The sequence below is a fragment of the Diospyros lotus genome, chromosome 12 (genome assembly GCF_014633365.1).
Source record: "Diospyros lotus cultivar Yz01 chromosome 12, ASM1463336v1, whole genome shotgun sequence".
In the NCBI taxonomy this organism is placed as follows: domain Eukaryota; kingdom Viridiplantae; phylum Streptophyta; class Magnoliopsida; order Ericales; family Ebenaceae; genus Diospyros; species Diospyros lotus.
This window is the reverse complement of record NC_068349.1, coordinates 29,743,152-29,763,348: the sequence shown is the minus strand read 5'-3', so window position 1 is coordinate 29,763,348 and position 20,197 is coordinate 29,743,152. Positions and strand designations below refer to the sequence as shown.

At 35.8% G+C, this 20,197-nt stretch overlaps 1 non-coding gene across 1 annotated transcript; it reads right to left on the bottom strand.

Annotated features, from left to right (window-relative positions):
- Positions 1 to 5,321: 5,321 nt before the first annotated feature.
- On the bottom strand, positions 5,322 to 5,428 carry LOC127787744 (small nucleolar RNA R71). Its single transcript, XR_008020209.1, has one exon. It is a non-coding gene; the product is annotated as a small nucleolar RNA R71 (small nucleolar RNA).
- Positions 5,429 to 20,197: the final 14,769 nt, after the last annotated feature.

The following is a 20,197-nucleotide window of genomic DNA, read 5'->3' as shown; positions in this document are numbered from 1 at the left end:
GACTATTTTGAACCGACCATATAGGCGGTATATAATAAAAAGACAATATGAATAACATAATACAACTATATGGAAACAAAGGTTAAAGATTTAAGAGAGAAATTCTAAGAACAAAACTATATAGAAACTAAAGTTGAAAATTTAAGAGAGAAATCTAAAGATCACAATTATACTTTCATTATAAGAAAATCCAATCCTTACAAATGCACCCTAAGTGCTCTATTTATAGGCTAGAAAATGTAATGGAAACTATTCAATTATATAATTTAATAATACAAAATATCTAATTAATGATGTAAGCGATGATATAATTCCAACTCATGATGTAAGCGATGATGTCACTCCAACCCATGATGTAAGCAATGATGTCACTCCAACCCATGATGTAAGCGATGATGTCACTCCAACCCATGATGTAATTGACGATGTCATTCCAACCCATGATGTAAGCGATGATGTCATCAATTTGTGGGACTTGGGCTTTTCATGTTTTTGGGCTTGGGCCTTCCTTGTGTTGGGCTTGAGCTTGGGCTTGGGCCCTCATTGTGTTGGGCTTGGGCCTGGGCTTTCCATATTTTTATATTATTATATTATTATATATATTATATTTATTTTTTTATATTTTATATATTTTTTTATATTAATATTTTAAACATGCACAAAATCACAAAATGCATAATAATATTCAATTTAAACTATTTTAAGATCAAAATAAGGGTGAAATTATAACAAAATTTTTACAAAATTGATCACTAATCAGCCAACAAAAAGTGGTCACTAAAAATGTCTTCTTTTGTGGCAGCCATGACTCTCACTAAAAGTATCTGTCAAACACTTTTTGTGGCAACCAATATAATGTGGTCACTAAAAAACGTTCATTTTGTGGCGGCCAACACTATCACTAAAATCTTATCATTTGTGACAACAAGCAAAGCCATCACAAAAAATTCATTACATGTGACAACGGTGGCCGTCATTGAAGACTCATTTTTGGTTACGGCCATGACCATCACAAAAAATGACATCAGTGGCAGAGGACTATGGTTGTCACTAAAAATTTTTTTTTGACCGTCACATTCGGCTGCCACTAAAAGGGTATTTTTAGTAACGGCCAGCCAATAATCGCCACTAATACTATTTGTGACAGACTTTTTAATGACAACTTGTGACGACCAATTCGACGGCCACTTAAACTTTTAGTGACGAGTTTATGCTTTTAGTGACGATCTTAGCCTCCACTAAAAATCTTGTTTCTTGTAATGATTGTTGTTTCCAAAAATACAACAATTAAAATTTATGATATGGGGTCCATAAGAGCTCGGTGTCGAGTGAAGTGAGGTGCCGTGAGAGAAGTTGTCGCAAAAGAGTTTGCCACAAGGATACTCGCTGTAAGCGTGCTTGCCACAAGGATCTGTCTTCACCGCAAGGATTTACCTTTGCCACAAAGTCTCACCACAAGGTCTCGCCGCAAGGGTATAACTTTGCCGTAAGGATCTTCCTTGGCCACAAGGTCTCACCGCAAGGATTTTTCTTCGCCATAAGGTCTCGCCGTAAGGGTATGACTTCGCCGCAAGGATTTTCCTTTTCCACAAGGTCTCACCCCAAGGATATAACTTCGCCGCAAGTATTTTCCTTCGCCACAAGGTCTCGCCGCAAGGATCTAACCCTATTGATGCTCAAAAATGGGTTAGAAGGCTCGCAGGAATCCTCGCCTGCGATGACCCTCTGATGCCTAAGTTAGTGTCGAATCAAGATAACTATTCATGAAAAAAGTAGAAACGAAGTCAATATGTCAAAAGTTTATCAAAATAAGAAGTCCCTTTCACTATCCTGTAGCTGGGTATTTATAGGGCGCGATTCTCAACAATGCTTGGTGCTGACACGTGGCATTTGCTGAATAGGGCTCTTGGCCTCGGTTGGAAGATGCTCCCTGCCGCAAGGCTTATGGCGTCGCAAGGCCAGCCATGCGCAAGGTTTCGCAAGGCCTTTGGGCATGCCGCAAGGTCAGGCTGGCTGCAAGGCTCTCACGGTAAGGGCTTGTGGCAAGTCGGGCTAGCAGCATGGCCCTCGCGACATAGGCTTGCAGCAAGGCTCCTTTGGTTTGTCGTAAGGCGCATGTGGTAAGCCCAAGGGGCCTTGCCACAAGGTACTCAACAAGTCCCCTTACCCACTGATTGCTTGCAGTAGTGTGCCGTGAGCTCTCGGCATAGCACATTGTCACGAGCTTGCAACACACACTTGCAGCACACTACCGTGAGCTCGCCTCCATTTGGTGCGATCATAAATTCTATTTTTCTCTAAAAATTCTCAATTTCTTCCTCCTCGATTCCCATGGAAAAACAGTACCAGAGCTACCTTTTCAGTGGATGGGTATCGCGATTCTGCACTCTACAATACCTTTCTCACATAATAAACTAGGTTGTCGACTTGTTCCATCTTTCTGACAAGAATTGCGCTTACAGCTTGGTGACTGACTCTTAAATATAGGTATAGCCTTTCTCCAGTTTTTGGTTGAGTCAATAGAGGAATCTCCTTTAGGTACTCTTTCAATTCCTGAAAAGCCTTTTTGCATACAACAGTCCATTTGAAATCCCTACCCTTCTTTAAGGCTTTGAATAAAGGAAGGTTACGCTGGGCGTATTTCGAGAGGAACCTGCTCAAAGCTGCCAATTGACCCATTAACCTTTGAACCTCTTGTACTGATGAAAGGGATTGCATGTTAATTACTGCTTGAACCTTTTCTGGGTTGGCCTCTATCCCCTTGTGAGTAATCATGTAACCTAAGAATTTTCCTGACTTCACCCCAAAGGCACACTTGTCAGGATTCAAGCGCATATTATTCTCCCAAAACACTGCCAAAACTTTATTAAGATATTTAGCGTGTGACTCGCCTTGCTTACTCTTCACTATCATGTCGTCCACATAGGCCTCCATCACTTCTCCTAGCAAATCTTTGAATACTCTGTTGACCATTCTCTGATACGTGGCTTCGCGTTCTTCAAACCAGAAGGCATCACCTGGTAACAGTACATCCCATTTTCTATGATAAAGGTTATTTTTTCAGCATCGAGCGGATACATACTGATCTGATGGTAGCCCGAGAACGCATCCAAAAAACTCATCACAACTTATCCGGAGGTATCATCAACTAGCCTATCTATTCGAGGGAGCGGGTAGGAGTCTTTCAGACAGGCCTTGTTCAGGTCGGTAAAATTGATGCATACTGATAGGGCTTAATTGTATACATATTTTTATCTAATTTTTATCTTAACCTTGTGCTATTTTCCTACATAAATATGTGTATATGGATTTTACATTATTTTAATCTCTTTTTGTAGGAACCAGCAAAGGATATTATTTCGAAGATTTGGGCGTAAAATGAAAGAAAAAAATAAGATATTATAAAGTAATTAGTAAAGTTAATATTATATTAAATTAATATTACAATATAATTAAAAAATATTTATTAAAAATAAAATATATATTATATTAAATTATAATATTTTTATATATCTATTATATACTATACTAAATAAATTGCATGAATGTGTAGAATAGGACACGCATGCGCATATTTATATATATATGTATGTATATATATTATTAAATAAGTCCATATATACATATTATAAGATAAAAGAATGAGAGGGAGATGGGAGGCTCCCAGTAGAGATGATGCATAGTAAGGAGAGATTGGGAGGCTTCTTCGTGGCTCACATATTGGAATTGAAGGCAATAAGAGACTGTGCATAGTGAAGAATTGCAATGCAGATGTATGAGCAGGCTTCACGCCCAGCAACAGGCGCACCCAGATCTGTTTCAAATCTGGGCAGGGAACTTTTTCTCTATTTAATTTCTGTTTTATTTTTATTTTAATTATGTCTAGCTAAATTGTTTTAGCTAGGGTTTGGATGAATTTTAATTTTGGGATTATGTGATTATTTGTTTAGTTCGATTCAAAACCCGATTATTATTTGCATGAGGAATTTATATTGTTGCGTTTAATGCTTTAAAAGATTGACCACCTTTTAATGATTTATGCATGACTGACTAAAAGATTGTTATAAATTAGATCTATAGGCAATATAAATCACATTCTAAACTATGAGATCGAAAGATGATTAGTTCATGTGTGGGAATCGAGAAAGCTTAGTGAGTCAAATCCCCTTCTAAGATTAGAGATTTCCAAATAACTTAATGCTTATTTATTTCGTTGATATTTGCTCAAAAATTTGATAATAAAATTGAATTAATAAAGGATTAATATGACTTGAGAAAACTTATTAATTATTTGAGGAAAATCCACCATCACATGCAAATAATTATAAAATATTGTAAGGGTATTTTTGGTTTTAAATCTGAATTGAATAAATAATTACATAACCTAAATTAAATGAAATCTAAACCCTAACGCATTCATTAAAAAAAATTTCTCATAAAGAATTCAATTTTTCATTTATTTTTCTTTTTATTTATCCGATTAATTAATTAGTTCAACTTAGACTAATTAAAATTATTTTGGTATTGTGATCTAGTTCTCATGGGATTCACACTCTTTTCATCACTATATGCATATTTGACTAGGGTACACTTGCCCGAATTAACTCTGCATAAATTACACTTCAAGTTTTTGGCACCGTTGTTGGGGATTAGTTTATTGCATATCAAAACTGCATAATTTAGCCTTAGATTGAACATCTTTTTATTTTCTCTAAGATTTGCAATTTTAATTTAATTTAATTATTTATTATTTTTTTAGCTTTTAGAAATTTTATTTTTAATTTTAGTTTTTTTTTTCTTTTTCTTTGTAGGTTTCATGGTGCATGACACACACTAGTGGTGGAGAATTGATACCCATTAATCAAGAAATTGAAAAAACTTTGAAAAAGAGAAAGACTAAGAAAAAGAACAAGATGGAACAAGAACAAGAACAAGAACAAGAAACTCAAACTAATCCAAGGACATTGAGCTCATATGCTACACCTACTCTAGATGGCACTATATTAAGCATTAAGAGGCCAAATGTGCAAGCAAACAACTTCGAGATCAAACTTGTAATTATTCAGATGATCCAGATGAGTGTACAATTTCCTGGCCTTAATGATGATCCTAACTCTCATATTGCTAATTTTCTTGAAATATGTGATACTTTTAAGCATAATGGAGTTAGTGAGGATGCAATTCGACTTAGGTTGTTTCCCTTTTCCTTGAAAGATAGAGCAAAAGAATGGCTTAATTCTCTTCCAATAGGTTTTATTACTACATGGAATGATTTGGCACAAAAAATTTTATCTAAATATTTTCCACCTGTTAAAACAGCTAAATTAAGGAATGACAAAACAACTTTTTCACAATTTGGTAATGAATCCTTATATGAGTCGTGGGAGAGATTTAAGGAATTGCTTAGGAAATGTCCTCACCATGGTTTACCTGTTTGGATTCAAGTGCAAACTTTTTACAGTGGCATTAATCAATCTTCTCGTTCAATGTTAGATGCAATTGCAAGTGGTACCCTTATGAGGAAGACTCTTGAAGAAGCGTATGAACTTTTGGAGGAGATGGCATCCAATAGTTATCAATGGGACAATGAGAGAGAAAATAAAAAGGGAGTTGGAATTTATAATGTTGATTCTATCACTGCTTTATCTGTTCAAATTGCTGAATTAAATAAGAATTTGGGTAATTTGGGGGGTTTAGCTAGGAATGCTTCTTCTTCTTCTCATTTTCTTTCTTGTGAATTTTGTGGGTGAGGGGGACATGCTAGTATAGATTCTCAAATAGGAAATCCTTTTTATTCTGGTTCTTCTAAACAAGCTAATTTCATTTCTTATGGTGGCAACAGGTCAAATTTTAATCCCTACTCCAATACTTACAATCTAGGATGGAGGAGCCATCCTAATCTTTCTTGGAGTAATAATCAACAAAGAGTACCCCTTGGCTTTCAACAACAACAAAATCAAATTTCACAAGAGAATAAGCCGAATTTGGAAGATATGATGACAAGGTTTATCAATAGTACAGAGACAAGAATGCAAAGCTTGAAAACTCAAATTGGACAACTAGCCCAAGCAATTTTAGAAAGACCATAAGGAGGATTGCCTAGCAATACTGAGAAGAATCCAAGGGAACATGTAAAAGCCATCACTTTGCGAAGTGGAAAAGAATTAGAAAGTAAAGAAAAATATGAAAAGCATACAAAAGATGAAGAAAGCCAAGAGCTTAAAGCCAAAGAAGAGGACCGTGAGTTATCAATGGAGAAAAAGAGAAGTTATTTTTCTCTTAATTTAAAATCTTACAAACCACCTCTTCCTTTTCCTAAAAGATTTCTGAAGGCTAACTTGAATAAACAATTTGCTAAATTTTTAGAAGTGTTTAAAAAGTTGCATATTAACATTCCAGTTCTTGATGCTATTTCACAGATGCCAAGTTATGCAAAATTTTTGAAAGACAATTGCAAACAAAAGAAAGTTGGAGGAATTTGAGATGGTGAAACTTAATGAAGAATGTTCAGCAATTCTATAGAACAAATTGCCTCCAAAACTCAAGGATCGAGGGAGTTATTCTATCCCTTGCACTATTGGTGAAATTAAGTTTGACAAAGTTTTATACGACCTTGGTGCAAGTATTAATTTGATGCCCTTTTCTGTTTTTAGGAAACTTGGATTAAAAGAACCAACACCCACAATTATTTCTCTTCAATTAGCCGATAGAAGTATCAAATATCCAAGGGGAGTAGTGGAAGATATTTTGGTAAAAGTAGATAAGTTTATTTTTCCTGTTGACTTCATTGTTTTGGACATGGAAGAAGATTATGATATGCCCCTAATTTTAGAGAGACCTTTTCTTGCCACAAGAAGAGTTTTGATTGATGTCCAACAAGGAACACTTAGCCTTAGAATTTATGATGAGACAGTTACTTTCAATGTGTTTAAGGCTACGAATCATTCTAATGACAATGAAAAAGAAGTCTTAAGGATAGATGGCATTGATGATTTGGCAAAGATATTAGATGAGCCTATAGAAAATTACATTGCTAACTCTTTTGATGAGCAGGAACAACTTTTAAATATCAAGAACAAGGTCGTGGCCGTGGACTATTTGAAAAAAAAAGCAAAAATATTGTCCATCTAAAAGAGACAAGTTGTTGCCTTTGGATGATTCTTCTTCCTCTTCAAAAGCCAAGCCACTAGGTCATGAAAAGGAAAAGTTGATAAGGTTATTAAGGGAGCAAAAGAAGGGGATTGGATTGAGAGTTGCTAGTATTCAAGGAATAAGTGCATCAATTGGCGTAAACAAAGTTTTAATGGAAAAAGGATTCAAGCCTCCGTGAAGACGGAAACCTAGTCAAGTTAATGACTATAAAGAAGCACTTAATGGGAGGCAACCCATTCGAAATATTATTTATTTTTTCTTTTTATTTCTCTTATTTTTTAGAATATTCTTAGATTGATTTCTTATTTCATTTTTTTTTCTTCTTCTTTTTAGACGTGTTGAATAAAGAAATCCAACCCTCTTCTTCAAAAGAATAAGGCCAGCAATTTTCAAGTATTTCAAGAAGGCCTCATCAGGGGGGAGTATTGTTTTTCTTTTCCTCTTTTCTTATTTTTAAACATTGGGGACAATGTTTAATTTAAGTGTGGGGTGAAAAATTTAATAATTCTTAATTTTTTTTATTACAAAAAAGAAGAAATATATCACGTGCATGAATGATAATTTTCTTTAGAAAATATTTTATTTTCATATCTAGGCCGATTTCATATTTCCTATTTTAACTCTGGTTCAATGTATAGTTAATTCAAGATTGAGAATTCTTCTATTTGATTATTGATTCTGGATTTAACAGTGTTAAGGAAAAGAAATTAATTATGCTGGATTATCATGATTGTTGAAATATATGCTTCTTGACAAAATTCATGGGATTTTGTGATTATGCATGATTAATTATGTAGAATAATATTGTGATTATTTATTAAAACTAGGCCTAAACAGAGTTGAAGAAAAATGGGATGATAGCAAAAAAAAAAAGAAAAAAAATGTTATTACTATTTATCTACTCCTATGTTTTGAGCTGCTTAGTAGTAACTGGGGGTTGACAGTGTGCTCCTGCATCATCCTTCACGTCAAACGATAGTTCAAAATATGAGTATACAAATGCATTCTAAGCAATTATTTAGGGGAATAACCGGTTGTCTTCATCACAAAATGTCGACATTCGCATCAAAAGCCAAGCAATGCTTAGGAAAAATTGATTCAACAAAAAAAAAAAATTATCCCTATTACCCCTTATGTTTGTAGTAGTGGAGAGAAGTAATGGCAAGAAATCTATTGCATGATTTAATTATGTTAGTTATAAGGTTTCATGAATTAATTTTGAAGTATGCATGGCATCAAAAGTGATGATTTTGCATGACTAATTCTTTCAATTAATGTTTTTGGATTTAGAGTTGATATGATAATATGGAGGGTAACCAATTTCGAGATTAATTATGCATTGATATGTTATTGGATTCTTGATTTAGGCCTAGCGTGAAAATGAAATGTTTATTTTTTCATTCTTTCTTTGCTTTGTTTGAGAACAAGCAAAATGTTAAGTGTAGAGGTATTCGATAGGGCTTAATTATATATATATTTTTATCTTAATCTTATGCTATTTTTCTACATAAATGTGTGTTTATATGGATTTTATATTATTTTAATCTTTTTTTATAGGAACTAGCAAAGGATATTATTTCGAAAATTTGGGCATAAAAGGAAAGAAAAAAAGAAAATATTATAAAGTAATTAGTAAAGTTAATATTATATTAAATTAATATTACAATATAATTAAAAAATTACTTATTTATTTATTAATAATTAAATATATATTATAGTATTTTATCTATATATTATATATTATATTATAATTAATTAAATATTTATTAAAAATAAAATATATATTATATTATATTATATATTAAATTATAATATTTATATATATCTATTATATACTATACTAAATAAATGGCATGAATATGGAGAATAGGACACGCCATGTGCATATTTATATATATATATATATATATATTATTAAATAAGTCAATGGCAGTGGTGTGAAATTGGAGGACTCAAGCTAGGCTAAGTCCATGCCCATATATATATCTATATATTATAAGATAAAAGAATGGGAGGGAGATGGGAGGCGTCCAGTGGAGACGGCGCACAGTGAGAAGAGATTGGGAGGCTTCTTCGCGGTGCACAGATTGGAATTGAAGGCAATAACAGACCGCGCACAGTGAAGAATTGCAAGGCAGAAGCACGAGCAAAGCTTCACGCTCAGCAACAGTTGCACCCAGATCTGTTTCAGATCTGGGCAGGGAACTTTTTCTCTATTTAATTTCTGTTTTATTTTTATTTTAATTATTTTTAGTTAAATTGTTTTAGCTAGGGTCTGGATGAATTTTAATTTTAGGATTATGTGATTATTTGTTTAGTTTGATTCAAAACCTGATTATTATTTACATGAGGAATTTATATTGTTACGTTTAATGCTTTAAAAGATTGAGCACATTTTAATAATTTAATGATTCATGCATGACTGACTAAAGGATTGTTATAAATTAGATTTATAGGCAATATAAATCACACGCTAGACTATGAGATTGAAAGATGATTAGCTCATGTGTGGGAATCGAGGAAGCATAATGAGTCAAATCCCCTTCTAAGATTAAAGGTTTCTAAATAACTTAATACTTATTTATTTCGTTGATATCTATTTAGAAATCTAACAGTGAAATTGAATTAATAAAGAATTAATATGACTTAAAAAAGCTTATTAATTAATTGTGAGAAATCCACTATCACATGCAAATAATTATAAAATACTATAAGGGTATTTTTTGTTTTAAATTTGAATTGAATAAATAATTATATAACCCATATTAAATGAAATCTAAACCCTGTTGCATTCATTAATTAATTTTTCTCATAAAGAATTCAATTTTTCATTTATTTTTCTTTTTATTTATCCGATTAATTAATTAGTTCAACTTAGACTAACTAAAATTGTTTTGGTATTGTGATCTAGTTCTCGTGGGATCGACACTCTTTTTATCACTATATGCATATTTGTAACACCCCCTCTCCTAAGATACCCTAATCCCCGGACAACTTGGAAGAGAGAGCATTGTGTATCAAGAAAAGAACCGACAACCATCGACAAACGAATAATATATCTACACATCATGTGTAAGCCACTGAGCCTAAAATGTAAATGGAAAACTTTTAGGGGTTACAAACCCAATTCTGAGTTCGGTTACATGTTACCAGATAAAACCTATATAATCTTTAGCCACACATTTCCCCAAGACATTTGATTTGAGAGTAGACCTGTGCACACATCTTACTGCCCATCCATCCTGCTCGACCCTTTGCCAGCTATTATTTTACTTTACCTGGAATAGTGAAGAGTACAGGGTAAGCTACAAAGTTCAGCAAGTATAAGAAATAGAAAGGAAAAACATAGCAGATAGTAATATGACAGGGGTAAGGTGAGTGGTATCTGAAAAGCATCTAGATATGGAGGATAGATTACAACACATGGACCACACACCCACCCATGATAATAATGTCATGCATAACACACAGGAAAGCTGGTAAACATATAACTGGCCAACGGCCTCACATAACAATATAAAATGCATCAAAATACATACCGGCCTGTAATTGATACCTGCAACCAGAGAATCTGTGATAATCTGTGGACCATATATCCTATCTCATATACTCGGCTATAGCCATACATATATATAATCTTGCCCAGGGTCGTCACCTCTGGGTGCGCCCCTCAGTCGTCACCGCAGGAGCGTAGCCCCAGTTAGGCCAGTGCCTACTGGTTTGGGGGGATATATCTCGGCGGTACACAACTGCAGCGCGCATAACCATCTCTAATCTTGCCAATGCATATGCAACACGTAGAATGACCACATACAAATGCACATGATACAGTGGCAATATGTTATGCTCGTGTCCACTCATGTTACATGGCGATAACATTCATACCGGTCTATGTCCATGATGCACAATTACCACACTATCAAAACATGTCATAACAGGGAGTAACATTCTCGGTTGTAATTATTCTCATCTCATAATCATGAACATCAGAGTTATTAAATAACACCAGAAGTAGGGAAATTTCACACTGCACTCACAGGAATATGAAAAGTAAGAGAAAATATTTTTGGGCGTGCGAAGCAGTAATAGGGCTCCAAATATACAGGCCACGGCTATGAGTAATATTTGAATTTAAACATTATTCATATTTCTTGTCGTGATCATTATTAACAGTAAATCACTCTGATAATATGGAAGACTTTACTCTTAGGCTTCAGGAGTAAAATAAAGTAAATTGTCAAATGTTTGAAGTGTTAATAGGGCATGGGGAAGGGACAAGCTTCCCATGTACAATCTTAACAAATTCACAATTCCTTAAGAAAAATGGGGAAGAACAAGCCCCACGTAGCTGTCAAAACGTTCCCCGAGTTGGAATCCATTAACGCACATGAACCATTCGTATTATGTAGTAGTTTTGGTTTATTTTCCCTGTATTCAACCTCAACAACACCTTTAAGTTCCTAAACCACTCTCACAGTACTCCTCTCGCCACCCCAAGTGCATATATCAAAATTCTATCCAAAGTTCTCAGAACCCAATACCACATTTACAGTGAATTATAATTCAAAAGATATGAAGGAAGAAAGAGAACTTTCCTTCTTAAGCTTCCTGTGACGCTCGATAGCATCTAGAGACCTCTTGGATGGTAGTATTCGACTTGAGGTTGGAAAGGAGGAGGAGGGTTTTCAAAGAAGAAGAAACTTTCGAGAGAAGTATTGGGTTGCTCGAAGGATTCGTTGATATTTTTCCCAAAATTTCCCTCTTTTATATTTTCTCCAAAGGTGATACTTATCCATCTGATTATTTTCATAATTTCTTTAAAATTTATTTCTTATGTCATAATTCTAGAATTTTCTATGACTTTTCAGAGTTAACGATGACTCAGAATGTATATATATATATATGTATCGCTGAGAGGGATATTCGAATGTGTTATGAGGCATTCAAATGTCAAGGAGTTAAAATTCAAAAGTTGAGAAAGTCATTCGAATGTATCCTAGGACATTCAGATGTCTTTCTTAAAGATATAAGGTCCCATGCAAAGAGATTTGGATGATATGGCTTGTATTCGAATGAATTTGAGAATGATTTCAAATTATGAGAGTGACATTCGAATGAGGCAGGAGGACATTCGAATGAATTTTAAATAGTAAATTGAATTACTGAAGGAATTGGAAGCTCATTCAAATGCAACAGTGCCCTCATTTGGATGAATTTTTCAATTTTCGCATGGCTCAATCGAATGTGGAGGCAGCTCATTCGAATGTGAGGGTTTAATTTACAAAATCGGATTCTGGACAGCTTCGACACTTGATCGAACTTTGGCCATAACTCTCTCGTTCGAACTCCAATCGAGGAGATTAAAGATGATATGGAATGAAAAAAGAAAGATATACAACTTTCATGTTTTTAGTTTTGAGAGATTCGAATTGAAACATGGTCTAAATCGGGTTTCAAAAAGAACACGCACACAGAAACATAGGCCATTCGAATTGCTTGGCTCCTCATTCCGATACTCCACCCCCCATTCGAATGGCTCCCTATAGCATTCGAATCTCTTCACTAAAACTCACAAAACTCCCTAAGCTCTCATTCGAATAACCTAGCTTACATTCGGATATCTAAGCTACAATTTCACACAAATTCAGCTACAACACCAAAAATCTAGCTTAATCACTTAACTTACACATTTAACCCTTATTAAACACTTAGAAAATTATCACCAAAATGACATATTAAACATCAAGGCTAACCAACGAAATCCTTCGAACATGATACAAAAATAACTAATTCGGGTCGTTACAATATTTGACTAGGGTACACTTGCCTGAATTAATTCTGCATAAATTACACATCACATACTTGCCATTTTCCATTGACTTTTGTCACCATCAAGACATTCACTAACCCTTCAAGGTATTGGACCTCCCTAATGAATTCTACTTCAAGGAGTTTGTCTACTTCTTCTTCCAGGTACCTCAAGCTCTCTGGGGCGATATGTCTTTTCTTTTGTTTAACCGGCCAGGCCACTAGACGAACATTCAGTCGGTGGGATATGACCTTTGGGTTAATCCCAGGCATGTCGGCCGTCATCTAAGCAAATATGTTTGCATAGGATTGTAGGCATTTAATGACCTCTTCTTTCTCCGGACTCTCTAATGGCTCCCCACATGCACCTGTCTATTGCTATCGCCAAGGTTTAGAGGGATTGCTTCAAGTGTTTACTCACTGATCATTAAAGTCTCCCCCATTATCGAATTTTCCATCCCTTTGGTGCTTTTAGTGGAGCTTACATAACATACTCTTGTCTATTTTTAGTTTCCCCTCACTCAGCCTGTACCTTGAGGTGTGGGAAACTTCATTAAGAGGTACCCTGACGAGATGGTTACTCTCATGGTGTTGAGTAGGGATTGCCCCAAGATCATGTTGTATGCGGGGGAGAAGGTCTTGACAACCATAAAGCTTACCTGCCTAGTAACCACTTGGGAGTAGCTCCCTAGAGTGATCGGAAGCTGAACTGACCCTACAACGGGAGCTGATTCCCCTGTAAAACTATATAGCGGCAACGTGACTGTCTTGAGTCAGTCATGTGCCATGTGCATCTTTTCAAAACAGTTCCAATACAATAAATTCACAGAGCTCCCATTATCCACTAAAATGCTCTCAACCAGATGTTTGGCAATAACAATAGAGATCACCAACGGATCATCATGGGGTAAGAGCACATCTCCTTGGTCTCCTGGTCTGAAGACAATGGGATCTTTGTCCTCTAGCACCTTTGCCACAGAGTCCACATGTAGCGCCTGATGCGCATAAGTCTTTCAAGCTGCATTAGAGTCTCCGACCATGTTATATCCCCCTGAAATTACATTGATTTTATCCATGGTAGGCTCATTATCTCCTTTTCTCATACTCGATCCTGGTTGATCTCTTTGGGGGCTCCCTTCTCCTTCTTCCTGACAGGATTGTCGATTATCCCTCCAATTTGAGGCATCATTTCTAGGACCAGAGGGTCTTCTTTGATTACCTTTCCAAGGCCTGCCTTCCCTGTCTTGCTGGTTTTTTGGCTTGTCCAGTATGAATCTGTAATACCCAAAGTTTTTCTAGGCATCATTGTTTAAGAAGTAAAGCGTTTCCTTAGAAATCGAAGGATACGGTTGATACATGTGAAGTTCTCGGGTAATCGCCGATGAACAAATGAAGGATTTTCTGAAAGATCATGGAAACTACCACGAGGGGGTGCCATCTTAAGGTATTTTGGAAAGGTTTAAGGGGTTCTAGGGCTTAAGTGATATAAGTGCAAAGAAGTTTTGGGCTAAGGAGTTATTTGTAAGAAGTTTAAAACATCTTGTAACTAATTGGTTAAGGAAACCAAATGAGCTAACTTATAGTTAGGAAACATAATCATGAGCAATGATGGAAAATCTTGAAAAACCTAAGTAACATGTGGCGGCACATATCTCAACGGACACATGTCGCAAGGGGATGAAATGGCACAAATCACTAGGGACACGTGGCACGATCCCATGAAAGCAATTGTTACCTACCTTATCCAAGGGACACATGGCACACTCGGATTGGCCAAGGATTCCTATAAATACTAAGCCTTTAGAAGGAACAATCTCACCATTAATCAAGAGGAAAAGAATGTGAGTTTGAGAGGAGAAACTTTGCCAAAGAAAGAGGTAGAAAAACACTTCGTTGGAAAAATTGGGCCACCACTGTAAAAGGAGCCAAACAGCATCGAAACAGTAAGTTAATTCTAATTTCTTTCCTTAGTTTGATAGAGAATTGAATAAGGGTTGCGTGGGTTCAAACGGAGGTCAAATTGGAGTCCAGACGAGGGAGAACGGGCCAAAAAACTCCAAGAGGTCAAAACGGAGGGGCGACACGTGTGGGCGCGTGAGGGGCCCCCTTGGCCCAAAATTTGGCAATGTTGGTCCTTAAATTTATTCCTAAGACTCTATGTAACAATATTTTAGGTTTGAGTTTCGAAAATATGGTATTTTTGCATAAAACCATTCCCGAACCCTATGAACAGTACCTTAACGCTTTCAAACCAGCAAGGTGAGTGCTTCTTGCATCTTTATGCTACACACCGAACATTTTGCCTTCACGCGAGTAAGGGTGATTACTTGCATAAGCATGATTTTTCTTTAAATCAAGCATTTTCTCTTACTTTGTCATGCATCACTTGGTGTGTGTGGCTAGTTGAAGTCAGGATCTCATGTTTGACTGGTGAAAATTCATGGAGATGTGAGAACATGATAGATCATCGGGGGTGATTGCAACACCTCGGCATCACTTCCACACAGGCGGTTTCCATTCATTTTGCATAACTCATTTACATGCATGCTTTCTCTTCTTTCTGCACTCACTTAGATATAACTATCTAATTTGGGTGTCTCATACCCTTGGAACATTCAACATTCCAGGTGGGTTAGTCATGACAGGTGCCCCGGAATCAAGCTAGAGGAAAGGAAAGGAAATGGTTCTCGGATAGCTAGCTTCTTTACGTTTTAATTGTAAAAGCATTGTACTGTGGCTTTAGTGTGAGTTTTAATTGTTGTAAAAAAGGAGTCTAAATGATCCCTAGATTCCCAGGTTGTATTATGGCTTTTCAAGTGATTTTTGTTAAAAGCACATAGTGGAAGCCTTAAATGTCTAGCTTATGTTTTTTTAAAAAGCTTTCAGGTTCGATCCTTTGCTTTCGTTGGCAAAGGCTTCCATAAATGCCCTTTGATTATCATGTGGTTGCTAGCGTCATCATGCATGTTTGTATGTGTACCTTGGAGAAAAGAAAAGTGGGGCATTACAGTTGGTATCAAAGCTAGATTTACATAACTCGATTTAGTTTCCTTACATGATTGATTTTGAGGATTTTTTTAGTTAAATACAGGAAATGGACCCTAATGTAATTGAGCATCAAAACCAGCGCATTATCATGGGGTGGTGGACCATGCAACTAGGGGGAGTGTACATGATTCCCGGAGATGCCTTGGGGGATTTTCTTGATGTTGCGTCACCTACCATCCTGGAGCTTCCACCGGACATAGTGGTGCCATATCTGGCAGGACTCCAAATAGCCTACCTAGTTTCCTTACTCACCCCCGAGCGGAAAGATGCAGGAAATCATCTCATTATTCATGAGGTTCACACTAATTTCATAGTTTTCATGAACCGCTTACGTGAGGTTGAGGCCCTCATAGCTGATCAGGTCATACTCGCGCTTAAGGAGGTACCCGTGTAGGAGCCCGAGGAACGTGCCTTGACACCCCCATCTGCGTCCAAGGACGAGGAGTAATTTTTGTTGGAGGTGTAGGAAGACAATTTCGGTTCGTGTAAATTTTGGATATGTATATAAGGGAAGTGGAATAGTAGTGGATATGGCTTATACATATGTATACGTAGAATAGCGATAGTGGCAGATATGGCTTATATATATGTATACTTAGAATAGCAATGTAGGAAGGTTGTGGTAAAGAGATGAACCGCTATGTATGTATAAATAAAAGGCGGTGATATAATATACAAGATGTTATAGTCGTACTAATCTTGATAGTTTGTGGTGACAGGTTATGTAAAACATAAGGAAGAAGAAACCCGAAGGAATGACACCTAAACTCGATGAGTGAGTGGATTAAGGCAGGAAAGAGTAAGTTGGTTGTTCGGTAGGTTAAAACCACTTTATTGCCATAACTAAGAAGCCTATTGGATTTTGGGAGGTAATTTTAGTTTGACGTATAGAGATGTAATTATTGCTTCCTGGAACTTAATGATTATTATTGCCTGGAAAATTGATGATATTTCACTACAAGAGTTTCAACTTTTTTTGGAGGTCAAAAAATCGCAGGAAAAAGTTGAAAAACTGCTGGTAAAAGTTTTACTGGCAGTAATTATAACCGCCGGAAATACCTCTGTCAGAAAAATTTTTCGACGGTCGAAAACCACCGGGAAAAACTATTTACCGACGGTTTTCATAAACCGTCGGTAAAAGTAATCTTTACCGGCGATTTTTTGAAACCGTCGGCAAAATTCTTACTTTGCCGGCGGTTTTAAAACAGCCGAAAAAATTCTTCCTTTGCCGGCACTTTAAAACCGCCGGCAAAACATATTTATTTTATTCTTCCTTTGCCGGCAGTTTTAGAACTGCCGGCAAAGGAAGAAGAAAATGGTTCAACAAAAATAGTATGAAGCCAAGAAGATGCTACTGATAATGAGTGCACCAATTTCTGATCATTAATCTGGGGTTTCTATCCATTGAATATGTAGCATCACAAATGTTAAAACATTGAAAGATGGAAATGGAAAACAGAAAATGAAAAAATTAAGGCAGAAAATAAAGTTGAGAAATAAAATTATATACGTTGGGGCCACGTTCAAGCCATTCTTGAATAAGATATATATCGAGACTGATCAAGAAAAGGGTGCAATGAGAATGCATAGTGATAGATGCCACCAAGCAAATGCAGCTGAAGCCATACCAGACAGAACTTACATATATACAACCCTTGACTGCAGCACGACGGCAAAATGCCTGAGGCAGTTCCCCTTGGCCATAAATAGGGTAAAGCAATGCACCAGGTGCATTTGGAAACCTAAAAGGTTGAGAAGAGCAATGAAGAAGATTACCAAAGACTAAAGAATATATCAAAGCATTTTGTGGGGTAAAAAGAGGACAAGAGTGGGAGAGCAAGCGAAAAGGAGCAAAGGTGGAGTCATTGATGAGGTATGCTCAATGTCAATTACGGCAATATAGAGAGTAGAGTAGAGATGTTTGGCAGAGAAGAAGAAAAGGGAAAAATTAGGGGAGAGAGAAATCAGTGGCCATTCTCCATTAATTTGCATTCAGTAATTAACATACCGGATTTGAATAATCCTTACTTGGGACATATTTATAGACTCACAAAATTCTACCAAACTACAATCCTAAAATAAAGTTGAAAACAGATAAACCTAATCTGAACTAAACTTGGAGTTCAAATTAATGCAAGAAGAGAACTTAAAAATACCTGCTTCTCTGAAGTTCGTGAAATAACTAAAATACCTACACAACTAGACTCACGAAACTTCTAAAATAATTATAACTATTGATCTCCCATCATCGCCAAAGCAGGTTAAGCAAACCTGTGTGTTGAATGGTTTATGTCTATGGAGCATTGCACAATCAACTTTAGAGAATGAATAAATAAATAGAACCTAATGAATACCTGGTTGTGGCCATTGCCACAGTTAATGATATGAAAATTAGGATTTGATAATCTGTGACAAGTATCATCACAGATTAACAGCATTGCAACAAAGTACCAGTGTGCTAATTACTGTAGTTGTAATTTGTTTCTGATTTGTTGTTACTCTCAATTCCTTTGTGTTAATATTATGATGCTACTATAGTTTTGTTATGATTCAACACCAGTGTCTTTGCTATGTTTGACACTGAATCCTTGTCATTCCACCACCTTCACTTGTTCTTTTTGTTTCACTCAAGCTGCTACTGTTCCTTCTACCCTGCCACCTCCACTGAGAAACTAATATCACAAAGGCACATCTTCCTGTTGTCACATTTGTGGTTAGACCCTACTGCTTCCTTTTATGCGTGCATGCAAACTTTCAAAATTTATAACTTTCTCTGCATTCAATCTATTTACCATTCATGAATCTAAATATATAATAAGACACAGCCTACTGAGAAATAATAACAATAATAATAATGATAAATACCCATTGGCCAAATGGTATGTTTTTTTCCCATGATTCCAACTCAACTGTTGGTCAAAACTATTAATATACGATCCTTTGACATCAATAAGACAAGTTTTGACATTGAGAATTTGAGAAAATTAACTCAATCAATACTATGGATATGCTCTAATATCAATTGAGAAATTGTCAGTTGTTTTTTGTTTAGTAATTACTTATTAGTGTAATCTTAACTACAATCACCACACTGTAAATGCAGAGAAAATAAAAAAATGTGGTGATTTCTGTGAAAACCTGAGAATCAAGAGTAAAACCAAGGTGATTCACAATTAGATTAAATAAGCTCTAATACAATTTTTAGACACATAAGTAAAATCTAGATGCTAGGATCCCTAACCTAAGATTGAAGTCTTCCATTTGCTAGAACCCATGATGAACTGCTACCCATAAATGTTGATCTCATGTTACTATTTGCTAGTATCCCTAGAACATAAGCTGATAAAACCTTTATATCACTGCTAATGAGATAAAACCTCAATTCTTTTTGACCCTCAGCAATGATGTTTTCTTTTTCTAGTGGAATCCTTTTCACTCACAATGTGTAACCTTTGAATTTTGTCAACCTAGCTGCTATGATATAGTCTTTAGCATGAGTCTGAAACATACATGCAATTGGTAAGCATATATTTTCATGCAGAAAAGGACTCATTTCTTTCTGAATTTTGATCAACAGTTCAAATCAGGTGTGAGGGTGCTCCAACAACTTGTTATTAGCCAAAAAAATCAACTCTCAAAATCTTGATCGTGTTCAAATGACCTGTAATAGGGAATTTGAACTAAATTCATTCAAACTGTCTCCTAGTTTGTTTGACACATTTTCAAACCCCTTTGTGCTGACTTAACCTCACTGCAGTAGAATCAAAGTTGAACTTTTTATGTTCAAGCTGAAGTTATTCTTCACAAATCATGCATGCACAATTTTTATAAAACAATATATGGCACTACTAAAACAGAAGTGTTGTTCATAAATTTTCCAACACTACAAATTTATAATAATCTCTCTCTTTTGCAATTCCTAAAAGAACCATTACATTGAATTCCAACTCAACTACACAAGGTACAATCTAATGCATTTATTGAAGCTGCACATAAGACATCTCACACCCGTATGAACAAATTACAAATACAATTAGTACTGATGATCAATTGTCCCAACTTTGGACCTTTGAAACTTGTGAACAATCAACATTTACGACCAGCGTTCCTCGTTCAACCTATCCTAGTTGGATTCATTTTTTAGTGTGTGTGTGTGTGTGGGTGTTCAAAATCAATGTTCACCTTATAC